The following is a 19,776-nucleotide window of genomic DNA, read 5'->3' as shown; positions in this document are numbered from 1 at the left end:
AGTTAAATAACAAAACACATCTATACTCTAACTCAATATGTATGTTAAAAAAAACTGGAGTTAAAAATGAAAAGATGTAGAATCAAGTTAAGAGTCTACAAAAGTGTGTGAGGAAACCACTTCACACAAAATTCACATCTGTACTTTCAGAATGAAGAATATAGCTATCTTTCTAATAAAGTTTGAACATCAAATAAGATACATACAATGCTAGCTTAAAAACATACATATGTGATATATAAAGTCCTGTCATGTATGTATTTTCCAAACACATATAGACTATTTACCATGTTCTAAATATAATATAGTATGTGAACTTTGGTTCAACTAATAATTATTGAAGGTTTCCCAAGTACTAAGGCACCGTCCCAACTCATTATCCTGTAATTTAACCCTCTGATTCTCTGAACAAGCACTGGAGCACATATTCTCTTATTATAGACAAAGAAACTGTAGATCAGAGATGTAAAATTATCTGTCAAAAGCTAATAATAGCTGAAACTAAATAATGTTAGCAGATTATCAATCCAGTACACTTTGTGTATGCACACTGCCCAAGTATTTGCTCACATACATATGAGCAAATATAAAACACAACTTTTACTTTAAAAGAGCTTGAGTTCTACTTAAAGAGGAAATTTATTAAAAAAAAAAAGAAAAGTTTAAAACAAGAATCGAAGGCATTTTGCCATTTTTTTTTCTGAAGAAGAAATAAAAGATGAAGAAGTTATAAGGAAAAAGACTTCTGGGGGATGAAGAGGTCAGAGAAAACAGTAAAAGCTGTGATCCAAAAGCTTAATAGTATTTTTAATAGCAAGATGGGGGCCAAGAAAAAACAGTTGAAGCAGAGGTAATGGTGAAAATATGGATTCCTAAGGACCGTGAGAGGAGGAAATTGTTAATAGATACGTTACTGTAAAATATAATTACTCTTTCACATTCGTCATCAAGTATAACAATGGAAAAGAGATTGCAAAAGTGCACTTTAAAACTACTTTCAAGTAGAAAAACTCCAGTTACAATGAATTTCCAAAGTATATACTTCATAAAATTGGAATAAAAGAAAAATATTAGATTGGTTGAAAAGTAATTGCGGTTTTGCCATTGAAAGTGATGGCAACAACCTTACAGTCATTCGCTTTTCCTATTTGCTTTTACATGTGATACACACACACATTTAAATATTTCAAGAGACATTTTCTTAATAAATTCAGGATTATAATTAAATAAAACATTTGTTGTTGCCACTGCATTATTTTCTCACTTCCAATCAGCCAGTTTGAACATTTATTCTTTTCCAACGATCCTCCAAACACAGGACTGCTATTCAATAATGCTATGGGCCATGCAGACTGACATGCTGTATGTAACAGCTAAATACATATCTTACATTGTATTCATTATTACAAGTCAACAACAGGAAACAAAAGAAGACATAGTCATTGGGGGAAGGGTTAAAAATAATTGATTTTTATCATTATTTAAATTCAAAGCATACCTTGAGATTAATAATTAGGTCAATTTCAGAATATTTATTTGTCAAATTTTCTTGAAACCTTCAATCTTAATTTCTCTCTATTTTTTTTGTCTGAAATTTGCAGCTTTAAAAATTAGAAACCCATCACTTCCTATGAATTAGGATTCATATAGATGTTTAACAGTTACACTAAAGCCTAGTTTACTCATCTGTGCAATGTGTTGAATAATACTCAACTTGTATCTCACACATTATCCTCAGGCACTGCTAATTCATGCTAATAATACGCTTCGAGATTCAAAGGTAAAAGGTGTTATGTAGAGATACATAAAAATCCTAATTTGAAAATTTTAGTTTTCTGTATTCTTAACTAAACAAAAAATAACAATAAAAAGTAACATAGGCAAGTTTACAAGGAAAGTGTTGTCAGTCCAAATGGCCTGGATTTCTGGCCAATATATCAAAGTACTTTGCTCTATATAGATCGATATATATATATATAGGCAGATGTGTATGTATATATAACATAGCATATGCAATTATATATAAGTAATATAAAATAAAATTTATTTAAGATAAAGTGAGTGAATGGGGAATGTGAACTTGGGAATATTTATGTTTTTATTCACTCTGCTTTTTCTTTACTTTCACATTTCTTTTTTAAGAATTATAAGTTCTATTCTTAGTAAAACACTGAAAAGATGCTTATCCCAAGTTTGAAAAAATGCAATCCTGTAGAGAGTTTAATGTGAATATAAAAATAGCATTAAAACGATTTTCATCATAAATGAATAAAGATGTGAGTCTTGAAACCTAGCTGTTAAAAAGACTTTGTGTTACAAATACTTCAGTTATGTATATCTGTTTTAAAAATGTGATCCTTAAAATAAAATTAAGATCTATTTTAGTTTTGTTAGGCTACTCTGACCACTGAAACGATACTATTTAAAATATTACTACTAGTTCTGAGACAGGGTAATATATAAGAATACATGTAGAAAAGTAATCATATTTGAAGCAAAACAAAAATGATGCTCATATTTTGAAATTTAATTTCTCAATACAGTGGTATGTTCAATTTCATATAAAGGATCAAGTAATAGATGATAGAGTGATTTAAGGCATCCTTAAATGCATGAATATTTACGACCTATTCACTGTCAAACATTGCTGTTTGTGTGTACTCAAGGATTTCAATCTTGATATGAAAAAATAGTATAATTTTTATCATATTTTTTCATTCTGCTATTTTTCATTGTTATTTAGATGTAATATGTATGTCATATATTAGCATAATAATATAAGTACATAACTTATAAATAAATAATTAACATTTATTGAGATACAGGAAGTTAATTTTTTTGCTGGTAAAGTAAAAAAGTTAAGAGATTCTTACTTTGGAAAATCTCTCTTACACACCACTCAGGACACAGCAAATTTAAGGGAATTCTAAAAATTTTTTTGTTGTATAGGAGTTAAACCAAATTTAACAAAAGTGATAGATGCACTATTTACTCCTATAGAGAAAAAAGAAGAGATACACATTTCATTAATTTTAATTTTAAAAATGGAATAAAAATGTCTTAATATAGATATATGCAGAAATATCCTAGTAGCCAGGACAAAGTTAATTAAAAATATGATAGATTTCTCTGATTATTTTTCTTTCTTTTTCTAAAATAAAAGTTTGAAAAAAATAAAATTTAAATTAAAAAAATTGAAATTAGACCAGTCTCATCTTTAATAAATGACTTACTTATGATAATACTAGGCCTAATGATAAAAGAAAAGGCAGGATAGTGTTTAAGTTTCCTTTATACATTTTAAAACCTTTTTTAATTTTAAAATTATGAGAAAAATGCTCTTATTCTTTATCTGTTTTTTCTTAGTCCTCTTGATTAATTTTAAAATTCATTTTCCTGTGTCTGTGTTTTTTTGAGGCAGAGCAGTGTAGTTCTTTTTTTTTTTAACTTTTATTTAAGTTCAGGGGTACAATCAAGGTTTGTTACATAGGTAAACTTGTGTCACGGGTTTTGTCGTATAGATTATTTGCTTACCCATGTATTAAGCCTAGTATCTGTTAGTTATTTTTCCTGATCCTCATCCTCCTCCCACCTTCCACTCTCTGATAGGCCCAAGTGTCTGTCATTCCCCTCTATGTGTGCATATGTTCTCAACATTTAGCTCCCGCTTATAAGTGAAAACACGCAGTAGTTGGTTTTCTGTTCCTGTGTTAGTTTGCTGAGGATGACGGCTTCCAGCTCCATCCATGTCCCTGTATTTGTAAATTAATTTGCCAAGATTCTCACACTTGAAAAAAAGAACTACTTTCTAGCATGTAAACTAGAAAACAGTTCAGTTTGAGTCCTGAAAAAAGTAATAAACAGGTTTGCTAGGGTTAAATTAAATTTTTCCTGACTCATTTCCTGGTCAGATTCATTATATTTAGCTTAGTATATCTTCTGTAAATGTTACTATTTTCTTTTTTTGTATACATTTTGTGAACTGTTATTTATTAGATAGATATTTTAAGCAAATGCCTCATATTAAGCACTAGGATTAGCCACCCTGTATTACTGTTGGGAAAATGGCTCTGTAATCACAAAACAATACTGCTGATATAGTCATTGGTATGGTCTTTATTACCTGAAAATATTTAAAGGATAGACTGTCTAGAAAAGACTGGAAATTTTTGGACATATTTTATTTCATAAATACATTACATTTGGGGAAATAAAAGACTACTCAAACTAAGTTTACTTTTTCTGAAATAGAATAAAATTGCAGAAATTATTGTAGAGATAAAGCATGATTTTATATTTTAGGATGCACTTTCCGTTGAAATATGTGCATTTATTCATTGACCTAACCATGACTTGAGGGGCAGGAGCCTGTCTGCCAGTGGACAGTGAAAAGTAAAGTTCTATAATTGTCACTAGGATTGCATTTATTCTTCTCCTCCTTGTAAGGAAAAAAAAATTTTAAGTTTTGTAAAAAACCTAACAAATACCATTTCCAGATGATTTACATTCTGTAAAAATAGTGACAATTCAGTATAAAAACAGATTATGATCATGATGATAAATACATTTTGTACATTATTCTATTTTTTCCCCATGTGATAAGTATCAGAATACAAATTAACTAGCTTTTTGAAGAGCTATAAAACTGTGTGGCATTCAATAGAGAGTTTAATGTCAGGGTTAGATTACTGCTCAGAGTTCACATTTTAGCCTAATTTAGATAAGAAACTAGAATTGCCCTCCCTGCGCTATGTTCAACAGGGTTGCAGTAATCACTTACACTTCTAAGATACCCTGAAAGAAACTGTCTTAAAGATTAGTCTGCAATACATCATATAAATAGATAGATCTTGCCTCCTAGAATTAGCATTTCCCATTATCAGTATTGTGACAGAGTCAATGTTTTGCTGTTTAGTTCTAGCCTATCATGCTTCCTTGGCCAAATTAGCAACAACCCTTTTGAACAACAACAATCTTATTTATAGGTCTCAATTTGGTTCTTTTGAAAAACCTATTAATATAGATCCTTCCAATATATCCAAATACTACTCTCTTTTTCTGAGTTCAGCAAAGTTTCTAGTTTTTTATTGTGCCGTTTTTCACTAGTTTCTAGTTTTTGTTGATTGTGCCAGTTCAGTTTCATACTCAGAAACAAGAATTAGAAGTATACCACCTATCCATTAGTTTAATTAAGAATTCTTTCAGCACCTACTCTGTACATTACATTGCACAAGACCAAAGGAAATATAGAATATCCTAGTAACAGATAACCTCACTGGCAACCATTTAAAAAATCTAGTTAAGAGTTAACACATTACATGAATAAACAATTTGTAATCTAAATATGATAATATGTATGTCAAGTATCTGATCACAAATGTAATCTATATATATAAAAATTCAAATATTTAAATAGCTGAAGGAGCTGTAAACAATATCCCATAAAAAGTTTCAACATCATTTATCCCATTTATTTTATAATTTTAGATATTCAATAAATGTTTATTAATTAGAATTTAATCCCCATTCCTGCTGCCTTAATTGTCTAGGGATTGCAGAGTACCCTATTTTCTTCCATTATGTTTCAGGAATACAGGGCAAATTACATATGCCTGGCAATTGAATATGCTGAAAACAGCTTTGCTAATCAGATATGGCCACAGTCCAAACACATTCACTTGACATTTACCCTGCAGGTCTATAACTTTCAGCTTCCCCAGGTGAGCGACATTCAGGATGTAATTGGTCGTTGAATTTTCTGAGCTCGTATTACTGTAAAATGTGGCTATATGAAAAGAATAACACAGAAATAAATCTATTTTGCAAGTTCCATTTTAAGTGGTATTAGATGAATATATAAATGAAAATGTATTTGCAGGGCAACCTAGCCTTTCCATTTCCATACTTAAATCTGCAAAAGAGGACTGTTTGAAACTCTATAGTATCCTTCTTTCCATTAGAAATGTGTCCAAAGGCTTCCAAGTGATAGGAACATCCAATATACCTAATAAATAATAGATGTTCCTATTGACTATGGTTAATGTAGACTTAGTTCTCCTTTAGGATATGGAAAAACCTTCAATAATTAATTTTTAAATGACACTCAAGAAATAAACTGTTTTAGGTTTAATCAGTAACTCTTAAAGGACGTGTTGTTAAAAGATTGTATTATTTTCTAAAATGTTTCTCTATCCATGTTTCAAATAACTTGTGATACCCTCTTACCTCTACATTTGGGATCTCCCAAAGGCTAGTAGTATCTATATCAGGAGACTACATCTTCCATGCCTCTTGCAATGATTTCATCCTGTAAATTTTGGATTTTAGATATTGTAAGCATTTCGGTGTAATATGTATATTTTTATATTGGGCATCTTTGCATTTTGTATTGTCTGAAAATTGAATTCCTTACTTCTCTAGAGATTTTAATATTAATAAAAAGTTTCTAATTTGCTCCTCTTTGTGATTCCAGTTTGAGTTGTAAGGTATCCTATATTTTAGATACTTTTGTATATTTACAAGTAAGAAGCCATTCATATTATGCTTAAATGGGACTTGAAAATCATTTATTTTGTAATTACCATACATTTAAAAGATGCTGTTAAAGGCCTTATGAAATCACAACAAACGCCACGCAATTCCCAGACTTAAGAACCTTCAGTGCATTTCCATTGCACACCCAACGCATTCCTTGTGATTTTCAATATCTTCTCTGCATTTTGTTTGCTCTGGGCTCTTTATTATTAGCTTTTTGCACCTTACCCCAGAAAAAAACAGCAACAATTCTTGTTTTTCACACTGACCTACTTTTTTAGCCCTTCCCCCATTCTCCACATGCCAAAACACTTTCAGTTCTATTTCATAATAAAATTTTGCCCCTTACTCTGTCAGGCACTGTTCTATATTCTTTGTCTATAAGTCATTTATGTCCTCAGATAAATTGATGAAATAGTGATTATTCCCACCTTCATTTCATGGATGAAGAAACAGGTGCAGTGAGGTTAAGTAATAGCTAGCAGTCATCCAACTAGTTAGTGGCAGAACTAATATTTGGATTCAAACAATAATCTTCTAGGATCTATACTCTTAGCTACCATACCACTTGTAACTACCAGCTCCGAGGAATAGTCGTCTTACAAAGTATCCTAAACCCTGTAGACAAAAGTGACTTTACACTAGATTGTTTGTATCCTTTGGGTTTCTATGTTTTTTATTATAATTGAAATTATGTTGTAATAACTAGCTTATGGGAAATAAACTATTGAAATATTATTCATCTATTTCATAACCAGATATTAAAGCAACAATGAAAATTTGAAAATCCCCCTTAGGACTCTTCCCACCCCTTGCTCACCCACAAATATTCACTCTTTTAGCAATTTTTTTTTCTACATAAGAAAACCATAGAAGCTCCTCAAATAAAAGAAGATGTAGAATAAAAACAGGTGAAAGTGCTTAGAAAGCATTATTCAGTAAGAAGATTCAAAACTGTATAGTTTTGTCTTATTTTAATGAGAAAGTTCATAAAAAAGTCACAAAATGAGGACTGAAATACTCTTTTGATGTTGATCAATATTACAGTTTTGGCCATATTCACATGTAAATGTCTTCTTTGTTCATTTATCCAGTACCTTTGCTTATATTTTGTACATCTTAGGTACAAAAGGTTTAGCATCTGTTTACCAAATTCTTTCTGAATTCTGGGAAACAGGATACAGTACTTCTCCCTATTTACCCTACATTCACTGAATGCTTATTTTTCTTTCTTCAAACTTGCATTTTTTTAAACCAAAGCTGACTAGTAGAGATTTAGATCCCAGAATGCTTGCTGATTGTAGACAGAAGATTTTTAAAAAGCAACAATATGTTATTGATTATCTGGTTCAGTTAGGGCTGAGAACAATAAAAATTCAGAAAATATTAAAGAATGGAATTTGGAAGCATGTGGCACACAGTAGTTAAACAACTAATTAAATAGTAACTTATGGTCACCTAGAATTTAAGGGCACAATTCAAGACTGAAAATCAAGTGGCCATTGATTAAAACGAATAAAAAATCCTTCATTTAAAAAATAAAAAAAACACAACTGTTTGAAGATGAGGAAATAAGAATTGGAGGCAGATTGGATATCTCGAATAATTACAGAGAACCAGAAAAAAAGACAAGGACAAACCAAAACATCTACAATTTACTCTCAAGGTGCAGACTGAATCCCAGGAACTTTCTGTAACTCTGATGAAAGAGTTTCTTAATTCATGAAACCGTAAAGTCAAGGTAACCAAAATCTGCACGCAAATTCTGGATTGGTTGCTTGCCAAGTTGCAATGTTACTAGGATTTTCCATTTCACAAGATTTAAAAATAAAATTGAGGGTATTTAAGAATATACATAGAGAAGCTAAGAATTGAAATGAGACTCCTGGTAACTCATCTCCCAATTCCCAGAGGGGATTGCCACCTGAACAGCTGGTTATTATTCAGGAATGATTTCTTGCATTAGGTGCAGTTTGTGCAATTACTTAACGTAAGTGAACTATGTGGAGGGAAAGCTAATTCTCTTTCCAGAAATCACTCTTTCTAACCTTTCTCTCCACCACTGCTCATTGCTTCTATACATACAACTAGAATCAGGATCTCTATATTCTTTTTTTTATTATTATTTATTTATTTTTAATTTTTATTTTTATTTATTTACTTTTTATTATTATACTTTAGGTTTTAGGGTACATGTGCACAATGTGCAGGTTTGTTACATATGTATACATGTGCCATGTTGGTTTGCTGCACCCATTAACTCGTCATTTAGCATTAGGTAGATCTCCTAATGCTGTCCCTCCCCCCTCCCCCCACCCCACAACAGTCTCCGGAGTGTGATGTTCCCCTTCCTGTGTCCATGAGTTCTCATTGTTCAGTTCCCACCTATGAGTGAGAACATGTGGTGTTTGGTTTTTTGTCTTTGTGATAGTTTGCTGAGAATGATGTTTTCCAGTTTCATCCATGTCCCTACAAAGGACATGAACTCATCATTTTTTATGGCTGCATAGTATTCCATGGTGTATATGTGCCACATTTTCTTAATCCAGTCTGTCGTTGTTGGACATTTGGGTTGGTTCCAAGTCTTTGCTATTGTGAATAGTGCCACAATAAACATACGTGTGCATGTGTCTTTATAGCAGTATGATTTACAGTCCTTTTGGTATATATCCAGTAATGGGATGGCTGGGTCAAATGGTATTTCTAGTTCTAGATCCCTGAGGAATCGCCACACTGACTTCCACAATGGTTGAACTAGTTTACAGTCCCACCAACAGTGTAAAAGTGTTCCTATTTCTCCACATCCTCTTCAGCACCTGTTGTTTCCTGACTTTTTAATGATGGCCATTCTAACTGGTGTGAGATGGTATCTCATTGTGGTTTTGATTTGCATTTCTCTGATGGCCAGTGATGATGAGCATTTTTTCACGTGTCTTTTGGCTGCATAAATGTCTTCTTTTGAGAAGTGTCTGTTCATATCCTTTGCCCACTTTCTGATGGGGTTGTTTGTTTTTTTCTTGTAAATTTGTTTGAGTTCATTGTAGATTCTGGATATTAGCCCTCGGTCAGATGAGTAGATTGCAAAAATTTTCTCCCATTCTGTAGGTTGCCTATTCACTCTGATGATAGTTTCTTTTGCTGTGCAGAAGCTCTATAGTTTAATTAGATCCCATTTGTCAATTTTGTCTTTTGTTGCCATTGCTTTTGGTGTTTTAGACATGAAGTCCTTACCCATGCATATATCTTGAATGGTATTGCCTAGGTTTTCTTTTAGGGTTTGCAGATGACATGATTGTATATCTAGAAAACCCCATCATCTCAGCCCAAAATCTCCTTAAGCTGATAGGCGACTTCAGCAAAGTCTCAGGATACAAAATCAATGTGCAAAAATTACAAGCATTCTTATACATCAATAACAGACAGAGAGCCAAATCATGAGTGAACTCCCATTCACAATTGCTTCAAAGAGAACAAAATACCTAGGAATCCAACTTACGAGGGACGTGAAGGCCCTCTTCAAGGAGCACTACAAACCACTGCTCAATGAAATAAAAGAGGATACAAACAAATGGAAGAACATTCCGTGCTCATGAGTAGGAAGAATCAAGATCGTGAAAATGGCCATACTGCCCAAGGTAATTTATAGATTCAATGCCATCCCCATCAAGCTACCAATGACTTTCTTCACAGAATTGGAAAAAACTACTTTAAAGTTCATATGGAACCAAAAAAGAGCTCACATTGCCAAGTCAATCCTAAGCCAAAAGAACAAAGCTGGAGGCATCATGCTACCTGACTTCAAACTATACTACAAGGCTACAGTAACCAAAACAGCATGGTACTGGTACCAAAACAGAGATATAGACCAAAGGAACAGAACAGAGCCCTCAGAAATAATGCCGCATATCTACAACCATCTGATCTTTGACAAACCTGACAAAAACAGGAAATGGGGAAACGATTCCCTATTTAATAAATGGTGCTGGGAAAACTGGCTAGCCATATGTAGAAAGCTGAAACTGGATCCCTTCCTTACACTTATACAAAAATTAATTCAAGATGGATTGAAGACTTAAATGTTAGACCTGAAACCAGGAGTAGGATTTCTAAGTCATAGAGTAAATATATGCATAACCTATATTTACTTATAAAGTTTCATAACTTTACAGCTAAGAAACTGTAGAACTCTTTTCCATTTAATGTTAATTGTTGAAATAATTTGATGTAGGTGTACGATTTTATTAGCATTTTTCCCCTCATTTTTTTGTTTATCTGCTCCACTTCCGTATCATATTTAGATTATTTAAATATTTCTAGTACCCATTTTAATTGATCTACTCGATTCATACCATACCCTTTGTATTTTTTGTGATCATTATATTTAAACTTCCACTGTCTACCCAAAATTTATATTTATTCCTGCAAATAAAATATATAAACATTAAAACTGTATAAGTCCCTTTAGCCTCTCCACATAATATTACAGTTGCCATATGCATTACATCTACATATACTGATAATTCTCCAAGACAATTTTTTAATTTTTGCTTTTTACAATAATATATATTTTAAAAAATGAGGAAATAATAAAAAATATATATATATTATTTACCCAGATATTTGCCATTTCTGTTGCTGTTTGTTCCTGTAGTTCCAACTTCTCTCTGATCATTCCCCTTTGGCCTCAAGAACTTGGATTAGTATTTCTTTCAGAACAGGTCAGCTGTTGAGAAATTATCCAAGATCTCATGTTTGAGAAAATACCCACTTCATAGCTAAAGGTAAAGAATTTTTGGTTGCTGTTTCTTTTCTTCCAACTACTGTATTACTTCATTGTTTCTGATAGAAAACTGCAGTTATTCTAATAATTGTTCTTGTATATGTACTGTGTCATTTGTTTTCTTGCTACTTTTATTATTTTTAATCTTTGACCTTTTAGTAGTTTGTTTATGGTGTGTCTGGGTGTAGTTTTACTTGAGTTTATTCTGTTTGAGGTTGTCTGAGCTTCTTAAATGTGTATTTTATTTATTTTTTCAAATTTAAGAAATTTTGATCCATTACTTCTTCAAATATTTTTCTGCACCAATTTCCTTCTTCTCTCCTCCAGGGAATCAAATAATAAAAATATTACTTTTTTATATTGTCCTACAATTTAGTTCTGATAATCTGTTTTTATTCTTTTTTGTTTTTCCAACATTTTCTGTCTTTTCTTGAGATTGGAGAATTTATGTTCATCTATTTTCAAGTATACTGATGCTTTTCTCTGCCATCTCCATTCTGTTATTGAGCCTATCCAGTAAATGCATTGTTATGGATGTTATATTTTTTAGTTTAACAATTTTCATTATGGTTTTTCATTTTTTTAGTAGTTAACTCTGCTGGGAACTCCTATCTTCCCATCAATTTCAAGAATATTTACATTTATCTCATGTTGAATGGTTACAATAGGCACTTTGAAGTCTTTGTGCAGGTTTGACATTTGTTTATTGCATTTTCCTTTGAAAATTGTCAAGAGCTGAGCTGAAGAGAACCCAGCTCCCAGGTATTGAGGTGGTCAGTCAAAGCAACAAGCCAAGATGAAAGTAACAGTAAAGCTTTTAGTCACTCATTGATATAGCAAAAGCAGGAGGCTAAACAGGAAAAAGCACTAGGACCTCCAGTTTTCTTTTCTATTTTTTTTTTTTTTTGAGATGGAGTCTCGCTCTGTTGCCCAGGCTGGAGTGCAGTGGCATGCTCTTGGCTCACTGCAATCTCCGCCTCTCGGGTTCAAGCAATTCTCCTGCCTCAGCCTCTTGAGTAGCTGGGATAACAGGAGCACGCCTCCTATTTTTAGTAGGGACAGGGTTTCACCATGTTGGTCAGGATGGTCTTGAACTCCTGACCTCGTGATTCACCCACCGCTACCTCCCAGAGTCCAGTTTTTGATTTTTCCCCACAGAATGGTATTGAATAAGGGTCAGGTCTATCAGCATAAAAGTGGGGATTATCTCACTGCTGAGGGAGAGGCCTATGATGGAAGGCACCTGAGTTAGACTGCAACTCCCTTCAGGGACCGAAGTCCACCCATTGTGCACCAAGTTTTTTATAGGAGAGCAGTTTTCCCCCATGAGGCCGTCTAGATAAAGATTTTGTAATTGCCTGGATCTGGGCCTGAAAGATCAGACATAGGATTTTGGCCTGGAGCCAGACTTGTCAAGGATTTGTCTTATTTTTCTATGTGTGTGGTTTTTTTTTTTTTAATGTTGAGTAATTTTGAGTTTTATCTGGGACATAGTTAATATTATGTTGCAAGCCTTGGATACTATTATAATCTTCTAAAGGCTGCAAGCCTCTGATACTATTATAGTTGCCCAACGGCTGTTAATCTTTTGTTTTATGTTTGTTTTGCAGGGTTTTCAGGTACAAAACATTTATTTCGTTACATAAGTGTTAGTGGAGAGTAGTGCCCTAGAGCTTATTTGCTTTAATGGTTGACTCAAACCCTGATTCAACAATGACAAAATAGTCATGAAACTGAAGTTTCAGATATTACTTGGCATAATATAGAAGAATAAATACAATATATAAGAAAATATGGGCTTGGGAATAAATTTAATATGTATGGTCTTTTTGCCAGAACTTCCAATTTATTCGAGTATGTCTGTTCATCAGTAAAAAGGAGCTCCAGCTCAGATGGTTCTCTAGTGAATTCTAAATTTAAGGAAGATATTATACCGATTCTTTATAATCACTTCCATAAGACAGAAGCAGAAGGAATACTTCCCAACACAATTTATTAGGACAGCATTACCCTAACACTGAAACCACACAAAATGGTTGTAAGAAAAGAAAACTACAGACTAATATCTGTCATGAATGTAAATACAAAATTTTCAACAAAATAACAAACCAAATCCCAACATGTATAAAAATAATTATTCAACATAATCAAATGGGATTTATTACAGGTATGCAAGGTGGGTTCAACATTCAAAAATCAATTAATGAAATTCATTACATCAACTGGCTAAAAGAAGAAAAACCACATGATCGTATTAATAGATGAAGATAAAGTATTTTATAATATCCAAAATCCATTCATAATAAAACACAATACCAGCCATATACAACCAACTCACAGCTAGTGTCATATGGAATGGGGAAAACCATTCCAAGGAGTGTCCCCTGATTTCCCCTTGTTGAGAAGACCTGGCCTAAGAAAATTATCTGCGTTTAATTATCAGCTATTACCTTTTCGTTGGTTAGATGATCACAGACTTTGAAAAAGCAACATTTAGTAACTGGCATCACGATTGTTTGGGAAAGAGGCACTTGAATTATGTGTAGCACAAAAGTATAGGTGCTCTACAAATTACCATTAAAATGTCTAATTATTGTATAGATTCTTAGAAATTAGCCAGACAAATTGACAGATTATTAACTCAGCCACCTTTCCTGTCTTCTGCCATGTTTGTTCATTCGCATACCCAATGTTAGTATTATTTAAGGGTTTTAATGTATCATGCACCATTTTAGCACAGGAGATACAGAAAACAAATCAGGCAAAATATTGGGCTTACAATTTAGCTAATTAAATAGATAATACAAAGAATAGACAATATTATTCCAGACAATGGTATGTGCTACATCAGAGTAAGAGGATACCGACTAAAGGAAGATCAGTGATGTTCTAGATAAGCAGAAGGGAGAACTCTGAGCACAGTCTGCATACTTTGCAAATTTAATGTCAGGATAGAAGCCATACAGTACCTCAAAAACATGTTATTCTCTTCATATGATGTGACCACTTTTTCTTTAGTAGAAATTAGTCATGATATCAATACAGCACTATAATTCAGGGGAACAGCATGTTCTCTACAGCAGTTGATTACAATGAAATCTTTTCTGTTCTGGAGTGGCCAGTGATATTTCTCATGAAAATACATATTTCATCTGAATTTGTTTTTGCTTGTCATGCTTACTTTTTTCTGAAGAATTATTGAAGGGCTCTTTGGACTTATTAAATGCCTTTAATTATGAAATAATATTCCACCCACACTGCTTCACATTCAAGAACTTATTTCAGAGTAAATAAAGTTATTTTTCAAGAGATTTTCTGATGTTATTATACATATATCCTCTCACCCAAAAGTACTTCCTTAAAAAAATAGGAGTTGACTAAGCATTCAAACTATGCTCAGATTAGTGACCCATACATGAAGCATTTTTTCCAAAGGCAAAATACACATATCTTGTCTCTAAGATGTTAAAGTGGGATAGATCATTTGATTACTATAATTAGTAATTCATTTGCAAGAGCAACATGAGTTTTTATGTTTACTGGAGGACAAAAAAAAAGAGGGTTACTACTACACAAAGAGGGAAGGAAAGAGTGAGGATGAGAACCTAGAGTGTTTCTTTTATTAACAAACACACTGTGCTAGTGTTAAGGACATTTTAACTACATATGTTGGGCCATTTGGGTACTCTCTGTATAGTTTAAGGCCACAGGCATAACTCTAAGGGCAAGTCACCCACAGCTGGGAGCCCATAGAAACAAAAAGGTAATGGATAACAGAGAAGAGAAAACATGTCAGTCATGCCCTATTACCACTTACAGAAGTGAAGTGACAACTGTATCTCATACTAGCATCTCTTCACTGTTATATATAGTCACACCTCTATCATAGAGATAGGTGTAATACACGTATAGATTGGTGTAATTATAAATATATTCTATATCCGTCTATATTTTATAATACATACTATATGTTTTATATATTTATATTTTATATGTAAGTGTGTGTATGTAGATATATCTTTATCTATGTTCTTTATCTATGTTCAGACTTTTTTTATTTCCTTCGCCTTCTTTTTGAGTATAGGAAATGAGAGAAAGAATGGCCATTACCCAGAGATTTGGGGCTTGGAGATGGATGTGGAATTAATGGGCCTTGAGGTGTACTTCGTATTGATTGAGGAAAATTGAATTGTTACTGGAAGAATAGTCAAGGGTAGTGAAACTATGTGAAGAAAGGTTTGTATTGACATTGTGAAGCCAAAGTTTGGATTACTCAGGATGTTTTTTTTTTCTTTTTGGCTTCCTAACATATAAGCCATTTTTGGAGAGATGGGAGAATTCTTACCATGTAAATGAATAGAGTTTACTTCCAACTGAAGAAACCACAAAGACTAGATATTCACTTACCTAGTCACCCCTTTTAACTAGGACACCCACAAATTACTTAGCCTCAGAGGCCCTTGCCTGTGACTTGTCTTCAGGATTTATGACTCCAAAAAACAAAAACCATGTAAAATGCACTTAGAGCTAAAAGTTGTCATTAGTGAAAGTAGTGAAATCTAGTTTTCATGGGAAACAGTAGCATTCAATGTCCATTTCAGTATCCATGGTGCAAGCCACCTGGTGTTGAGGTCTAGCAGCTGGTATCTTCACTCAACTAGTTTGGTGGGTGATATGGGCAATATCTCTGGCTGACTAGCTTTCTTTTTCTCCAGCCAACTTTCTGAGCCTGTTTCTGCCTCATCCTAGAGATTCAGTGAACTATCCAAATTAAGATCAATAAGTTATTTATTGCTTAGTTAAATAAGAGGTTACATTGCTTACAAATAAGCATCAAACATGACTAGTACATAAGTCGACTTTTGTTATATTTTAATCATTGCATATGGTATATTTTATTTGAGTCATGCACACATGTTGCCCATATCATGACACTGTATTGTTTCCTTTTAATTTTAATCAATTTTTTTCTTCTTATTTGTATGGTTTTGTCATTTGTCTATACAGTCTGTAATACCTTGTCAGGTCTTTTATATTACACATTTTATTTGTCATAATATTTTTATTCTGTTGCTGCCAGATGATATTAACAGTGCTATTGAGATTTTGGATATTGAGGAAATGGACTTAATTATTTCTATGTTATTTAATCCACTAAAGGTTATTTGTGATGTTCTAATATTATTTTCGGAAGCCAAGTAAAGTGAATTGAATTATTCTGTTGTCATTAGACGTTTAACTTTTTTACATTCCTCTGCTGTGTAATGTGTTTTTCCATTTCCTCCTTCTCAGTTTTTTGGTGTCAGAATTTGGTGTATAAAAAAGCACAATTACCAGCACACAACGCCTGGTATTTAAAGAATCTCATTAACATAATATGGACAAAATTTATTTTTAGAGATTATGACTTCCAGAATTCAAAAACACATTTCTCTGTTACTATGTTTTGTGGGGAATTATAAAATCACTCAGTTATAGCAAATGATATAAACAGGTAGAGAGGTTAGAAATTGGGAAGAATACTTAGTTAACCTCACAAAGCAACCCACTTGCTAAGGCCTATAACATGGAAATATGGAAAGAGAAGCTAGGGAGATTCAATATTCCTTGATTTTAGTTTCACAAAACAAATAGAACAATGTTGGGTGCTAGTAGGGTTTCCTTATCCTAGCTCTATTGGTCTTATCATTAGTACTAATTTTACCCACATTCTACTTCTGTTAAATCATTCTTAAAAATAGAAACAATATTGTGACTTTTCTCTAAATAACTGGTTCTCATGGATATGAGAGGATTTAATAGAATAAATTTGGCAATTGTGACTTGAATTATACATCAGATAAACTGAATATTCCCTGAACAAATGAAAGTATGTTATTGCAGGGCGCCGTGGCTCACGCCTGTAATCCCAACACTTTGAGAGGCTGGGGCAGGTGGATCACGAGGTCAGGAGATCGAGACCATCTTGGCTAACACGGTGAAACCCCGTCTCTACTAAAAATACAAAAAATTAGCCAGGTGTGGTGGCAGGCACCCGTAGTCCCAGCTACTTGGGAGGCTGAGGCAGGAGAATGATGTGAACTCAGGAGGCGGAGCTTGCAGTGAGCTGAGATCACGCCACTGCACTCCAACCTGGGCAACAGAGCGAGACTCCATCTCAAAAAAAAGAAAGAAAGAAAGAAAATATGTTATTTATATTAAGACCAATAATGTTAAAATTGCACATAAAAAATATAAAATTCTTTGGATATTACATTAAAAGGTTTGCTAATACTCACACAGCACTTCAGATAAGGATTCATTAGGCAAATGGATCTTTTATGAAAATCAGCTAGCTATATTGCCTGCATGTGAATTATACATTTAAGGAGACAGTAAGTATCTATTGCAAAAATCCAACAATGTACTATTATTATTATTTGTAAAATAATATGTTTATCTATGATGTCTATTCTGAAAGAGAAAAACTCCCCAGAATGAAGTAAAGCCTTATTGCAGAGTTAGGAGACTGCTGGTTAGATATTTTGATTACTTATATTATTTCCTTACCAATGCTCATTTACATACTTTTTTCTGACTGGCTTAGTTTGGGAAAACACCAAGATGTTGCTAATTAGAAGAACCAATAATACAGTGGCTTACAAAAATGAGTTTCTTTTTTATCTGTCACTCCTGGCAGTGGCTTTGCTCAGTGTGTTCATTCAGGGACCCAGGCTGCTTCCATCCTATTGTTCCTCCATTTCCCAGGGCAGGGGTCTGGAAACATATGCCTGTAAATGACCAGAGTGTACATACTTTAGGCTTCCCAGAGGTACTGTCTTTGTTGTAGCTCTTCAAAATAGTCCCTGTGATGGGAAAGTAGCCTCAGACTCCATGTCATGATTGAGCATGGCTGCATTCCAATAAAATTTTTAACAACAGACAGAGGGAAGGATTTAGCCTGTGGCCTGCAGTTTTCCAACATACTACTGTATGAGGGCACTGTTGCTATAAGCATGGTTGAAGCTGGGTCACTGCCATGTCTGCTTCCTCTGGCAGAAAAGAAAAAGAAAGTATGAAATTGACACACCAATTTGCTACCACTCAACAATGGAAATGACAGATATCACTTTGGCTGACATTCAAATTAAAAAAAAAATGTCCACCATTTCTAATTATATGGAAGACTGGAGATACAGTTTGGCTGGACAGTAGTGTGCCTAGATACAATTTGTTCTTTTTTTCTTCTGTACGGAAGGCGTGAAAAAACAATTTGGGTAAAAAACAATTTCTGCCACATTGACAGAGGATTAGTGAGGAAAAAAGTGGAAAATTAATATAGCAATATTCCAGTATGATTTAGCCAGGCAACAAAAGGAATAGAGAAAGGTTATCAACCTCCTAAATATATAAATGTATATAAAATAAAATTAGATTTATTAGAATTTTATATATCATGAAGCTATTCCTCATCATTATAATCTTTTAGATACTGAATAAATTAGCTGTGAGTTGCAATCCTTAACAAATATTACACATATCATGAAATTAGTATTTTTAAGCTCTCAGCTCACTTTTTCTTTCAGTTTGCATGCCTAACACATTCTTTTTTTTTTTTTTTTTTTTTTTGAGACGGAGTCTCGCTCTGTCGCCCAGGCTGGAGTGCAGTGGCGCAGTCTCGGCTCACTGCAAGCTCCGCCACCCAGGTTCACGCCATTCTCCTGCCTCAGCCTCTCCGAGTAGCTGGGACTACAGGCGCCCGCCACCACGCCCGGCTAATTTTTTTTTGTATTTTTAGTAGAGACGGGGTTTCACTGTGGTCTCGATCTCCTGACCTCGTGATCCGCCCGCCTCGGCCTCCCAAAGTGCTGGGATTACAAGCGTGAGCCACCGCGCCCGGCCACATTCTTTTTTTTTTTTGAGATGGAGTCTTGCTCCCTTGCCCAGGCTGGAGTGCAGTGGCGCTATCTCGGCTCACTGCAACCTCTGCCTCTCCGGGTTCATGCCATTCTCCTGCCTCAGCCTTCTGAGTAGGTGGGACTACAGGCGCCCACCACCACACCCGGCTAATTTTTTGTATTTTTAGTAGAGACGGGGTTTCACCATATTAGCCAGGATGGTCTCGATCTCCTGACCTCTTGATCCGTCCGCCTCGGCCTCCCAAAGTGCTGGGATTACAGAAGTGAGCCACCGCGCCCGGCCACCTAACACATTCTTAAACAGAATCTATAATTCACAGCCTGCAGAAGTTGATCAATGTGTCTATGCAGTTTTGTGAAGAATATATGCCATTTGAAACAGCTGAATGAAAATTAGGTTGATGATGCTCTCCAGCCATCAGTAGTTCACTAGAGAATATCAGACTGGCTGCAAATATGTCAATATTTTATTAAATACTTTTATGAAATGCATATATACTAATTTTATTTCCACACTTTTTAATCCAAAAGCTAACTTTCAGAAAGAATGCATTGAAATTACCA

Source organism: Symphalangus syndactylus, chromosome 4 (assembly GCF_028878055.3).
Source record: "Symphalangus syndactylus isolate Jambi chromosome 4, NHGRI_mSymSyn1-v2.1_pri, whole genome shotgun sequence".
NCBI lineage: Eukaryota > Metazoa > Chordata > Mammalia > Primates > Hylobatidae > Symphalangus > Symphalangus syndactylus.
This window is presented reverse-complemented; position numbering follows the sequence as displayed.